Here is an 11,694-nt window from a genome sequence, read left to right on the forward strand (position 1 = left end):
TGCCTTGACAAGTAGAAGTACCATCCAGACTGTGTTCTTGCTCATACTCCCTGTTGCCTTGGATTGGGTTACTGTTTCTTATCTACTTTGCAAGCTCCAGCGTATCCTGTAGTGGAGGTCGTCATGCTTAGTCATGTCTGACTCTGCGACCCCATGGACTGTAGCCCACCAGGCTCCTATGTCCATGGAATTTTCCAGCAAGAATACTGCAGTGGGGTGCCTTTTCTTATACCAGGGGATCTTCCTGACCCAGGGATTGAACCCAGATCTCTTGCGTCTCCTGAGTCAGAAGCCTCCATGTCCTGTAGAGTCCCAAGTAAATAATGTATCTCTTTTGCTTTCCATGCCTCTTCCAGGAAGAAGTAATTCCATCTGCATATATCTTTTCTTAGTTCGTTCTTTATGCCTTTCTTATGACAGTTGAGCTTCCCTGATAGCTCAGTTGGTAAAGAATTCACCTGCAATGCAGGAGACCCCAGTTTGATTCCTGGGTCAGGAAGATCCCCTGGAGAAGGGATAGGCTACCCACTCCAGTATTCCTGGGCTTCCCTGGTGGCTCAGCTGGTAGAGAATGTGCCTGCAATGTAGGAGACTAGGGTTTGATCCCTAGGTAGGGAAGATCCCTTAGAGGAGGAAATGGCAACCCACTTCAGTATTCTTGCCTGGGAAATGTCACAGCACTTAGTGACCAAGCCCGCACGAAGTTCATTGAGGCTGAATGAAGCCTGTTTCCTGCAAACAAGAAATGGGGGACATAGAGAGATTTTTGTGTCCTTGGAGCCCCACATGGTTCCTGCTTGGTTTCAGAACCAGATTCTTCCTTCAGAGCCTACAGAAGGAATCATCCCTGCTGACATCCTAACTGTAGCCCAGTCAGACTGATTTTAGACTTCTTACCCCAAACTGTAAGACAATAAATGTGTATCGTTTAAGGCCATTAAGTTTATGATCATTTGTTAAAGCAGTAAAAGGAAACAAATATACCCTTACTCATATAAAGATGACATGAATTATTATATATTCCTTGTTCTCAGTCGATTTAAGGATTAAGTGAGTCTTAATACCTTCAACATAGTAATTCATTAAACCAGTTGTTGTCAAGCTGCAGCTATCATCAAGTCATCTGAAAAGCTTTTCTTTTTTCAATTTTTTAAGAGTTAAAAAAACTGGCCACACCCTGCAGCACATGGAACATTAGTTCGCTGACCAGGGGTCAAACCTACACCCCTCACATTGGAAGGTGGGGTCTTAAGCACTGGACTGCTAGGGAAATTCTGTAAAAGACTTTTAAAAACAGAATCCTGGGCCCCAGTTCCAGAATTCTGATCTTGTAGATCTTGTAGGCCTTGAGAATTTACATTTAAAACAAGTGCCTAGGTGATTCTGATGCTGCTGATCTATAGAATGGGCTTTGAGAACCCACTGTACAGCTCTTTATGTCTTGGGTCTGAAGCACCCAATTTCTCCAGGGCTCCCCCATCCTCCTCCATTAGTTTGACGTGACTTCTAGACCCATGTCAATCCACTGTCTACTTGAAAATTCTTCTGGCTCTTTTGCCTTCCCTTTGTTTTGCCAGTTCTGCTTCACAGGTTCAGTTCAGTTCAATCGCTCAGCCCAGTCATGTCCAACTCTTTACGACCCAAAGGACTGCAGCACGCCAGGCTTCCCTGTCCATCACCAACTCCTGGAACTTGCTCAAACTCATGTCCATCGAGTTGGTGATGCCATCCAACCATCTCATCCTCTGTCATCCCCTTCTCTTCCCGCCTTCAATCTTTCTCAGCATCAGGGTCTTTTCAAATGAGTCAGCTCTTCCCATCAGGTGGCCAAAGTATTGGAGCTTCAGCTTCAGCATCAGTCCTTCCAATGAATATTCAGGACTGATGTCTTTTAGAATAGACTAGTTGGATCCCCTTGCAGTCCAAGGGACTCTCAAGAGTCTTCTCCAACACCACAGTTCAAAAGCATCGATTTTTCAGTGCTCAGCTTTCATTAGAGTCCAACTCACATCCATACTTGACCACTGGAAAAACCATAGCTTTGACTAGATGGGCCTTTGTTGGCAAAGTAATGTCTCTGCTTTTGAATATGCTATCTAGATTGATCATAGCTTTCCTTCCAAGGAGCAAGCACCTTTTAATTTCATGGTTGCTGTCACCATCGGCAATGATTTTGGAGGCCCCCAAAATAAAAGTCTGTCACTGTTTCCCCATCTATTTGCCATGAAGTGATGGGACCGGATGCCATGATCTTAGTTTTCTGAGTGCTGAGTCTTAAGCCAACTTTTTCACTCTCCTCTTTCACTTTCATCAAGAGGCTTTTCAGTTCCTGTTCACTTTCTGCCATAAGGGTGGTGTCATCTGTATATCTGAGGTTATTGATATTTCTCCTGGCAATGTTGATTCCAGCTTGTGCTTCTTCCAGCCCAGCGTTTCTCATGATGTACTCTGCTTAGAAGTTAAATAAGCAGGGTGACAATATACAGCCTGGATGTACTCCTTTCCCAATTTGCAACCAGTCTGTTGTTCTATGTCCAGTTCTAACTGTTGCTTCTTGACCTGCATATAGATTTCTCAGGAGGCAGGTCAGGTGGTCTGGTATTCTCATCTCTTTCAGAATTTTCCACAGTTTGCTGTGATCTACACAGACAAAGGCTTTGGCACAGTCAATAAAGCAGAAGTAGATGTTTTTCTGGAACTCTCGTGCTTTTTCGATGATCCAGTGGATGTTGGCAGTTTGATCTCTGGCTTCACAAGAGTTTGACCAAAAGAGCAGAGCTCCCCCTGAGGCTTGGACTTGTCTTTCCCAGGATGATTTCTGCTTGGGGGAGTGTTGATGGGGGGAGAGGGTTCAGAAGGTGTGGTCTCGACTCAGACACTAAGCCTGCAGTCCTCACCTTGCGCTGCCATTGACTGACCTTCCAATCTCCTGTCATGCTCAGGGTTTCTTTAGGCTTACCTTGCATGCGTGCTGAGTCACTCTGTCATGTCTGACTCTTTGTGACCCCGTGGACTATAGCCCTCCAGGTTCCTCTGTCCATGGAATTTCCCAGGCAAGAATCCTAGAGTGGGTTGCCATGCCCTCCTCCAGGGCGTCTTCCTGACCCAGCGATGGAACCAAAGTCTCTGGCGGCTCCTGCATTGACATGTGGATTCTTTACCACTGAGCCACCTGGGAAGCTTGCTTGCTCAGATGCCCAGTCGTGTCTGAGTCTTTGCAACCCCATGGACTATAGCCTGCCAGACTCTTCTGTCTATGGAATTTCCCAGGCAAGAATGTTGGAGCAGTTTCCTCTTCCAGGGGATCTTCCCAACCCAGGGATCGGACCCACGTCTCTTGGGTCTCCTGCATTGGCAGGTGGATTCTTTACCGTTAATGCCACCTGGGAAGCCCCACGCTTATCTTGAGTGCTGGTCATTTACCCTGTTGTCCAACAGATGACACAAGGCTGTGAATCCTCAATGAATTAATGTAAAATTAAATTCTGAAAGACCTAGAAAACAGCATGATATGCACTTTTAAACAGAAAATCTGAGTTTTCATCAATCTTTTAATAATGACAGATTTTACTACTGTGTCAGAATATACTTTTTTCCTGAAAATCTACCTTTTTGTTTTCTTCTAATTAAAAAAAATATATTCAGCTTCCCTATAAAAACTGGAAACAGTATTGGAACACATCATAAATAATCGTTTTTAAACTGGAGACACTTGTAGGACAAAGTTTGGTGAAGCCAGTTCTGTGAGGCCGGAGCATTCCTTTTGTAGGTAGCAGATAACCACTGCCTCCTTGCCCAGGCTTGCTTCCAACTCCTGAGTGCTTTCAGTCCTTTCCCCTGAAAGCAAGTATCTTGTTTTTGCCCGTAATTTTAGTAAGTTTCAGGCTATCAAAAAATAACTACAAATTCCTCAGTTGCAGTTTTCATAAAATTAGAGTTTATGTAGACTTTATTTTCCTAGAAATCTCCTGTCTGATTCTCTCCCCAGGGTCACCTGGGTACCCGAATGCATCATTTTTCTTGGGTCTTACGTCCCCTGGGTTGGAAGAGGAGTAGGGTTGTTTTTCTGAATTGATAGTGACTTTCTCTGAGGAATGAATCACCTCATATTAAATTAGGACATTTTGGTCTATAATAAATACGTACCCAAATCCTCGAGCGGCCATGGATAAAACCCTTGGTAATAGGGTAGCAAGGCAGAGCCCACTGCTGCAATGCCCAGGTGAAGTTTAAATGCTTTCCTTGACTAGATGGAAAGAAAATGCTGGGATAATTCCCTTGGCAAGACTCAGATATAAAGAGATCACTGAAAGTAGGTACTATCAAGCATTGCCTGGGCATTTTCCAGAGTTGCACACTCATCACCACCACCACTACCACCAACACTTTCTCTTATATTCCTCACTGTTTTTAATGGATATGGTCAGAAAGGCTGATCTGGTGTAGGACATTAGTAGGCATCTGACTTCTTGAATCTTACTTCATATTTATGTGTCTTTTAGCACCATTTCCCAAAACATAATAGTTGTTTCAGAGGTGTGTGTTGAATGTAATGAGACACAGTTGATGGAGAGCCCAGCAGTTGCTGGTCTCCAGGTTGACAGCATTGAATGGCCCATTTCTGCTTAAGGACCAGAGGTTTGACCCCAGTGGGGGACACAGAGGTCACTCAAGCAGGATGAGGCTCCAGCCTTGAGGGACTTGAAGGGCAAGGCCTCCAAGGAGGGGCAAGGTTAGAAGGACAGGAGACACCCCAGAAGTAACTTTGGGAGACTTTGGGGCTCATGTTCTGCAGGCAGAGGTATAATCGAGTGAAATTTCTGCTACCACTGTTCGTGAGCTCTGTAAGCCGGTGAGGCCTGGGGAAATTGGAGGGTTGTTATTTCATCATTACTGTTCATTGCCCTTTTGCTAAGTGCCAGGCATTTTGCATATGTCATTTCCTTTTAGAGGAGAAAATAATGTAGCCCGGAAAAGTCGTTTGGTGAGGTGACTACACGTGAGGGACAGAGCGAGAGTGCCCAAGCCAGCCCGGATCTCAGCTCCGCCTCTTGCTCTGTGACCTCAGACAGGTGAGCTGGGGGCTTTCTCTGGATTTCATCCGCTCATGTATAAAATGGAGCTCATGGATGTGGCGACCTCATGGTTTCACTGGGAGGAGCAAATGAGGTGACGCATGTATACAGGTGCTGAAACTGGGGTCTTGCACGGGCTAGCACCCTCTAATGCTTAGTATTGTCACGTTGACCCAGCAATCCTGGGAGCCCAGCACTGTCAGTATCTCCAACTCTAACGGGAGCTCAGCGAGGGACCGCCTAAGGCCACACAGTTAATAAGTGACCGAACTGGCTGAACTCACACCTGACGGCAAAACCTACAAGCTCTACCAAGTAGCAAACAGCCTCTATAAGCATTCTAAGAAAAATGTCAAATCATCCAGCTAAGGCAGGAACTGGTGCTCCCTTTAAATAACGCTGCTGGCTCTGTGTGATATGGGAAGACAAATGGAGGTGCACATGTCCCTGGCTCCAAGGTCAAGGAGCCATCAAGGTCATCCCTCCGCCCCCACCTTCATCTCCACCCTCCTCCTGGGAAGCTTTTCCAAGGTCTAATCTGATCGTGATTCTTCAAAGGTTATGATTAATTAATACACCACACTTGTGGTTAATGTTTGAAGCAAGTGAAAAATCTGCCTGTAATACGGTAGATCCGGATTTGATCTCTGGGTCAGGAAGATCCCCTGGAGAAGGAGATGGCAGCCCACTCCAGTGTTCTTGCCTGGAGAATCCCATGGACAGAGGAACCCGGCGGGCTACAGTCCATGGGGTCGCAGAGAGTCAGACACGACTGAGCGACTAACACACACCCCCTGAGACTGGAAAGCAAGCAGCATATCCTGATATGAGGTGTCAGAAAGAAAGGCAGCTGGTTGCAGGGTTCGGCCAGCCCCAATAGCCAGGGAATGAAGTTTCTTTGATAGTTCTCTCTTTTTTTTTAAATCGATTTTAATTTAATTAGTTAATTTAATTATTTTTAATTCTCATAGGAAGAACCCAAGCTGAAGAGCTTTGCTTAGCCACAGGCACACAGCTAGGAAATGGCCTAACCAGGATTTTAATTCTATCCTTGTGGCTTCTACACCAGGAAAATCTATATTTGGAGCAGCAAGTACCCAACTGGTCTTGGGCCAGTTCCTGTAGGAACTGAGCAGCTTGTATGAACAGTCTCTTGTTAAATAGTACAACTGAAATGGGTGAATTACATAAGCTATAAAGTATGCCTAAGTTTTTTGGGGGGAAACAGTGGAGACAGTGACAGACTTTAATTTTTAGACTCCAAGATTGCTACAGATGGTGACTGCAGCCATGAAATTAAAAGCCCTTGCTCCTTGGAAGAAAGGTCATGACCAACCTAGACAGTGTATTAAAAAGCAGGGACATTACTTTGCCAACACAGGCCTGCCTAGTCAAAGCTATGGTTTTTCCAGTAGTCATGTATGGAAGTGAGAGTTGGACTATAAAGAAAGCTGAGTGCCGAAAAATTGATGCTTTTGAAGTGTGATGTTGGAGAAGACTCTTTAGAGTCCCTTGGAGTGCAAGGAGATCCAACCAGTCTATCTTAAAGGAAATCAGTCCTGAATATTCATTGGAAGGGCTGATGCTAAAGCTGAAGCTCCAATACTTTGGCCACCTGATGGGAAGAGCTGACTCATTTGAAAAGACCCTGATGCTGGGAAAGATTGAAGGCGGGAAGAGAAGGGGATGACAGAGGATGAGATGGTTGGATGGCATCACCAACTCAATGGACATGAGTTTGGGTAAACTCCGAGCTGGTGATGGACAGGGAGGCCTGGCGTGCTGCAGTCATGAGGTTGCAAAGAGTCAAACACAACTGAGCAACTGAACTGAACTGAAGTTATTTTTCAAAGAAAGGAGGAACAGGAGACCGGAAAAAGGAATAAAAGAAGGAAGGGATGGAGGAGGAAGGAGGAAACATGAGTAGCTGGAAAAATGTTTTCTAACTGATTCAGTGACCACTGTAATCCTGTGACATGGGTTCAGTGAAAGCCAGCAGAGCTGGATGAAAACAGGAAAAGTTTGTTTCTGGGTAAATGCTTGGCCCTCATGAATGTCTTGTGACCCATCTCCCCTGCCTCCTCCCCGCACCCCCTCCCTGCCTCTGCCTACCACTTACAGCCTTGTGACGACATGTGATGAGCAAATAGAAACGCTTTTTTGTGTGTCTGTTTGCTTTTGGTAAAGGCATACTTGCGGCAACCTACAGAGTTCTACAGTCAGAGGACTGTCTGAAAGAGTGCTCTGTTAAGGGTGCCATTCGCAGTCGCTGATGCCCAGGGCTGTGTAGTTTGCTAGCACAACGCAGGTGCTGCTCTAGCACCTCTAGAAGGGCTAAAGAGTTAGACTGGGCCAGGGGCCTGGTCACACTCCCCTTCCCACCAGATGTAGCCCATTTCCCCATCACCCTGTCAAGCTGGGGGCGCCCCTCCAGGAGGCTCTTTCCCTGCTATCCATCCTTTGTTGTCGTCTCCCTGTATCTCAGCAAAGGGAGAGAGATGAAATCATGTGTGTGTGTGTGTGTGTGTGTGTGTGTGTGTGTGTTTGTGAGGTCTGGTGAGTTTAAGAGCAGAGTTGTTGTTGTTCTGATAGACTTCTTTAGAGTCGTGTTAGCTTCACAACAAAATTAAGAGGAAGGTGCAGAGATCTCTCATATACCTCCTGCCTCCACACGAGTGTAACCTCCCCCGATATTAACATCCACCACTCTTCAGAGTGATACACTGTCCACCATCAACTGATGAACCTACACGGGTGCATCGGTCTCCCAGAGCGGGCAGTTTGCTTTAGGGGTCCCTCTTGGTGGTGTGCATTCTAAGGGTTTGGATGAACGTAGAACGACATGTATCCCACAGAACAGGTTTACTTTCCTAAAAATCCTCTGTGCTCCGTGTGTTCCTCCGACCTACTCCTACCCCCTGGCAACCGCTGGTATTGCTGCTGTCTCCACAGCTTTCCCTTTGCTGGAACGTCAGAGCTGGAATCACACAGTATGTAGCCTTTTCAAGCTGCCTTCTTTCACTCAGTATGACGCTTTGAAGGTGCCTCCATGTCTTCCAGGGCTTAATAGCTCATTTATTGTTTTTCTTCCCTCTGAAGAACTTCCAACATTTCTTGCAAGTAGGTATGCTGACAACAAATTCCTTCGGTTTTTGTTTGCCTGAGAAAGTCGTTATTTCTCCCTCACTTTTGAAGGGTCGTTTCCCAGTGTACAGAATTCTAGCTTGGTGCAGACTTTCCCTCAACACTAACTATTTCAGTCTACTCACTTCTTACCTGCATGGTTTCTGAGGAGAAGTCAGATGTACTTTTTATTTTTGCTCTTTTATAAGTATGGGTTGTTGGTTTTTTTTCCCCTGTAGCTCCATCAAGATTCTTTATCTTTTATTTTCTGTAATTTGAAAATGACTAGTCTAGGTGTGGGGACTTTGCAGGTGACACTAGTGATAAAGAACCCCCCTGCTAATGCAGGAGACATGAGACATGGGTTCGATCCCTGGGTTAGAAAGATCCCCTGGAGGAGGGCACGGCAACCCACTCCAGTATTCTTGTCTGGAGAATCCCATGGACAGAGGAGCCTGGCAGGCTAGAGTCCACAGGCTCACACAGAATCCCAAGCTACTGAAGTGACTTAGCATTTAAGCAGTCTAGGTGTAATGGGGTTTTTTTGGCTTTTTTTTTTTTTTCCTTCTTGGTTTTCTCTGAGCTTCCTAGATCTGTAGTTTGGTGTCTGGGGAAATGCTTAGTCATTATTGCTTTAAATATTTCTCCTGTTCCTTTCTGTCTTTCTTCCCCTTCTGGTGTTCCTATTCTGCATGACCTCCGTTGCTGTCCTATAGTTCTTGGATATTCTATTCTGGGTTTTTCAGTAATTTTTTTTCTCTTTGCTTTTAAGTTTTGGAGGTTTCTTTTGAGACATCCTTACGCCTAGAGACTCTTTCCTCAGTCTTAATCGGTTTTGGCTGCTGTAACAAAATACCCCAGAGTAGGTAGCTTATAAGGGGCTTCCAGGTGGTGTAGTGGTGAAGAATTCACGGGCCAATGCAGGAGACTTGAGTTTGATCCCTGGGTCGAAAGATCCCCCTGGAGGAGGAACATGAATTTGTGGGGGACACGCTCAGACCATACATAGCCCATGTCTCGTGAACTAATGAGCCTGTCAGAGGCATTCTTCATTTCTGTCACAGTGTTTTTGGTCTCTAGCACTTCTTTTTTGGTTCTTTTTAGAATTTCCATCTCTTTGCTTACGTTGCCCATTTGTTCTTTCATGCAGTTTACTTTATCCATTGGAGTCTTTAGCATGTTCCTCATAGCTGTTTTTGTCTGTTTTTATTTATTTTAATTGGAGGCTAATTACTTTACAATATTGTAGTGGTTTTTGCCATACATTGACATGAATCAGCCACGGGTGTACATGTGTTCCCCATCCTGAACCCCCCTCCCACTTCCCTCCCCATCCCATCCCTCAGGGTCATCCCAGTGCACCAGCCCTGAACACCCTGTCTCATGCATCGAACCTGGACTGGTGATCTGTTTCACATGTGATAATATACATGTTTCAATGCTATTCTCTCAAATCATCCCACCCTCACCTTCTCCCACAGAGTCCAAAAGATTGTTCTTTATATCTGTGTCTCTTTTGCTGTCTTGCATATAGGGTCATCATTACCATCTTTCTAAATTCCATATATATGTGTGAGTATACTGTATTGGTGTTTTTCTTTCTGACTTACTTCACTCTGTATAATAGGCTCCAGTTTCATCCACCTCATTAGAACTGATTCAAATGCATTCTTTTTAATTGCTGAGTAATATTCCATTGTGTACATGTATCACAGTTTTCTTATCCATTCACCTGCCAATGGATAGCTGTTTTAAATTCCCAGTCTGATCATTGCAACAGCCCTGCCTATTGTCTCTCTGTCTCATCCAGCTGTGTTGTTTGCCTTTTAATATACCTATAATTTTTTTTCTTTTTTACAGAAAGGTGTATTTGTTTATTTTTGGCCGGGTCTTCATGGCTGCGTGCGGGCTTGCTCTGGTTGAGGTTCCTCATTGTGGGGCTTCTCTTGTTGTGCAGAACAGGCTGTAGGCACGGGGGCTTCAGTAGCTGTGACGTGGCTCAGTGGCTGCTGCACCCAGGCTCTGGTGAGGTGGATCTTTCCTCGACCAGGGATCAAACTGGTGTCCCTGGCATCGCAAGGCAGATTCTTAGCCCCTGGACCACCCGGGAAGCCTTAGTGTTTTCTTCCCCTTTGGCCATGTTGCCTGGCGTACGGGATCCTAGTTTCCCTGACCAGGGTTTGGACCTGTGCCCCTTGCATTGGAAACTCGGAGTCCTAACCACTGTACCCCCAGAGAAATCCCACCTGTCTTTTTTTTTCCTGAGGGCCAGAGACGGTGTGCTGGATAACTGCTCTAAACAGGCAGTTTGCTCACGTGGTGGTCAGATGTGTGGAGCTTGAGGAGCCTCTTATATTGCTGCGGTTAGGCCTCTTGTTAGTGAGCCTGTGGGCGTCACATGTGCTTCTCGAGCCCACACCCTCGGTAGGGGCCTGTCTAAGCCAAGTAGGGTGACGTCAATGGAGCTGGGAATTTCCCTTTTCCTTGTGGAAGGCTAGAGGGGTTTGGAGTTGGGGTTTTTCTCTTCCCCTGGGTCAGTTAGGCTCTGATAACACCCCAGCCTGTTAGGCCCTAGTTAGATAGTTAACTCTTGAGAACAGATCTTGTTAAAAAAAACAGAATGCTCTGGTGTGTTTCCAAATAATTCCCTCTTCTCCCCGCCCCATGTAAAGCATGGGGTTTTTTCCCTCCAGCATTCACTGTGAGAACCTGGTTAGAACTCCAGGTGGTAAAACTCACAACATTGTGGGCCCCCGATGACTGGGTCCCCCTGGAGCTTTTAGCTGTGAGCATCATCCATGGGGAGCCTCAAGCCAGCTGTTGAGCACGGCTCAGGTTCCCCTCCTGCAGCACCAATTCTCCTGTCAGTTGAGATTCTCTGTGTTTGCGTGTCAGTCTCTCCTGTGTTGGGGCACCTTGCTTTTCTTACGGATCTAAGGAGAGTAATCGATTTCTCAGTTATTCAATTTGTCACTTTTTGGCAGGATGGAGGAGCAACTTCCAAGCGTCTTAGATGCCAGATTGGAAACTGGCTGTCCTCAGGAGCGTACGTTTTAAAAGTCGATCAGATAAAGGGCTGGGACTCTCAAATGAGTACATGACCTGCAGGCCAGAACACTGTGCAGCCCAGCATTTGCCAAACGCATTTGACCATAAAGCCCCTTTCTTCATGTACCGTTTATCAACAAGCCCTGGAACCGGTGTTCTGAGGAACCTGCTTGGAGGAACACCGAGCCCAGATGCAGTCCTTGCTGGAGAAATAGCAAGTTGAGGTTGTGGCTCAGTGCCCAGACCCCAGGGAGGCCCTCCATCAGTCATCCCATGAAACCAGGAAACACAGTCCCCTTTGCAGCGAAAGGCAGAGCAGTGGGAGTGTGTGCCCCCAGTGCCTGCTGGGCTCAAGTCCTGGCTCTGCTGAGGGGCCCTGGGCAGCTTAGCTTCTCTGTGCTTTAGTTTTCCCGTCTGTAGGATGGAAGTGACGATGATAATAGTTGGC

This window comes from Ovis aries, chromosome 5 (genome assembly GCF_016772045.2).
Source record: "Ovis aries strain OAR_USU_Benz2616 breed Rambouillet chromosome 5, ARS-UI_Ramb_v3.0, whole genome shotgun sequence".
In the NCBI taxonomy this organism is placed as follows: Eukaryota; Metazoa; Chordata; class Mammalia; order Artiodactyla; family Bovidae; genus Ovis; species Ovis aries.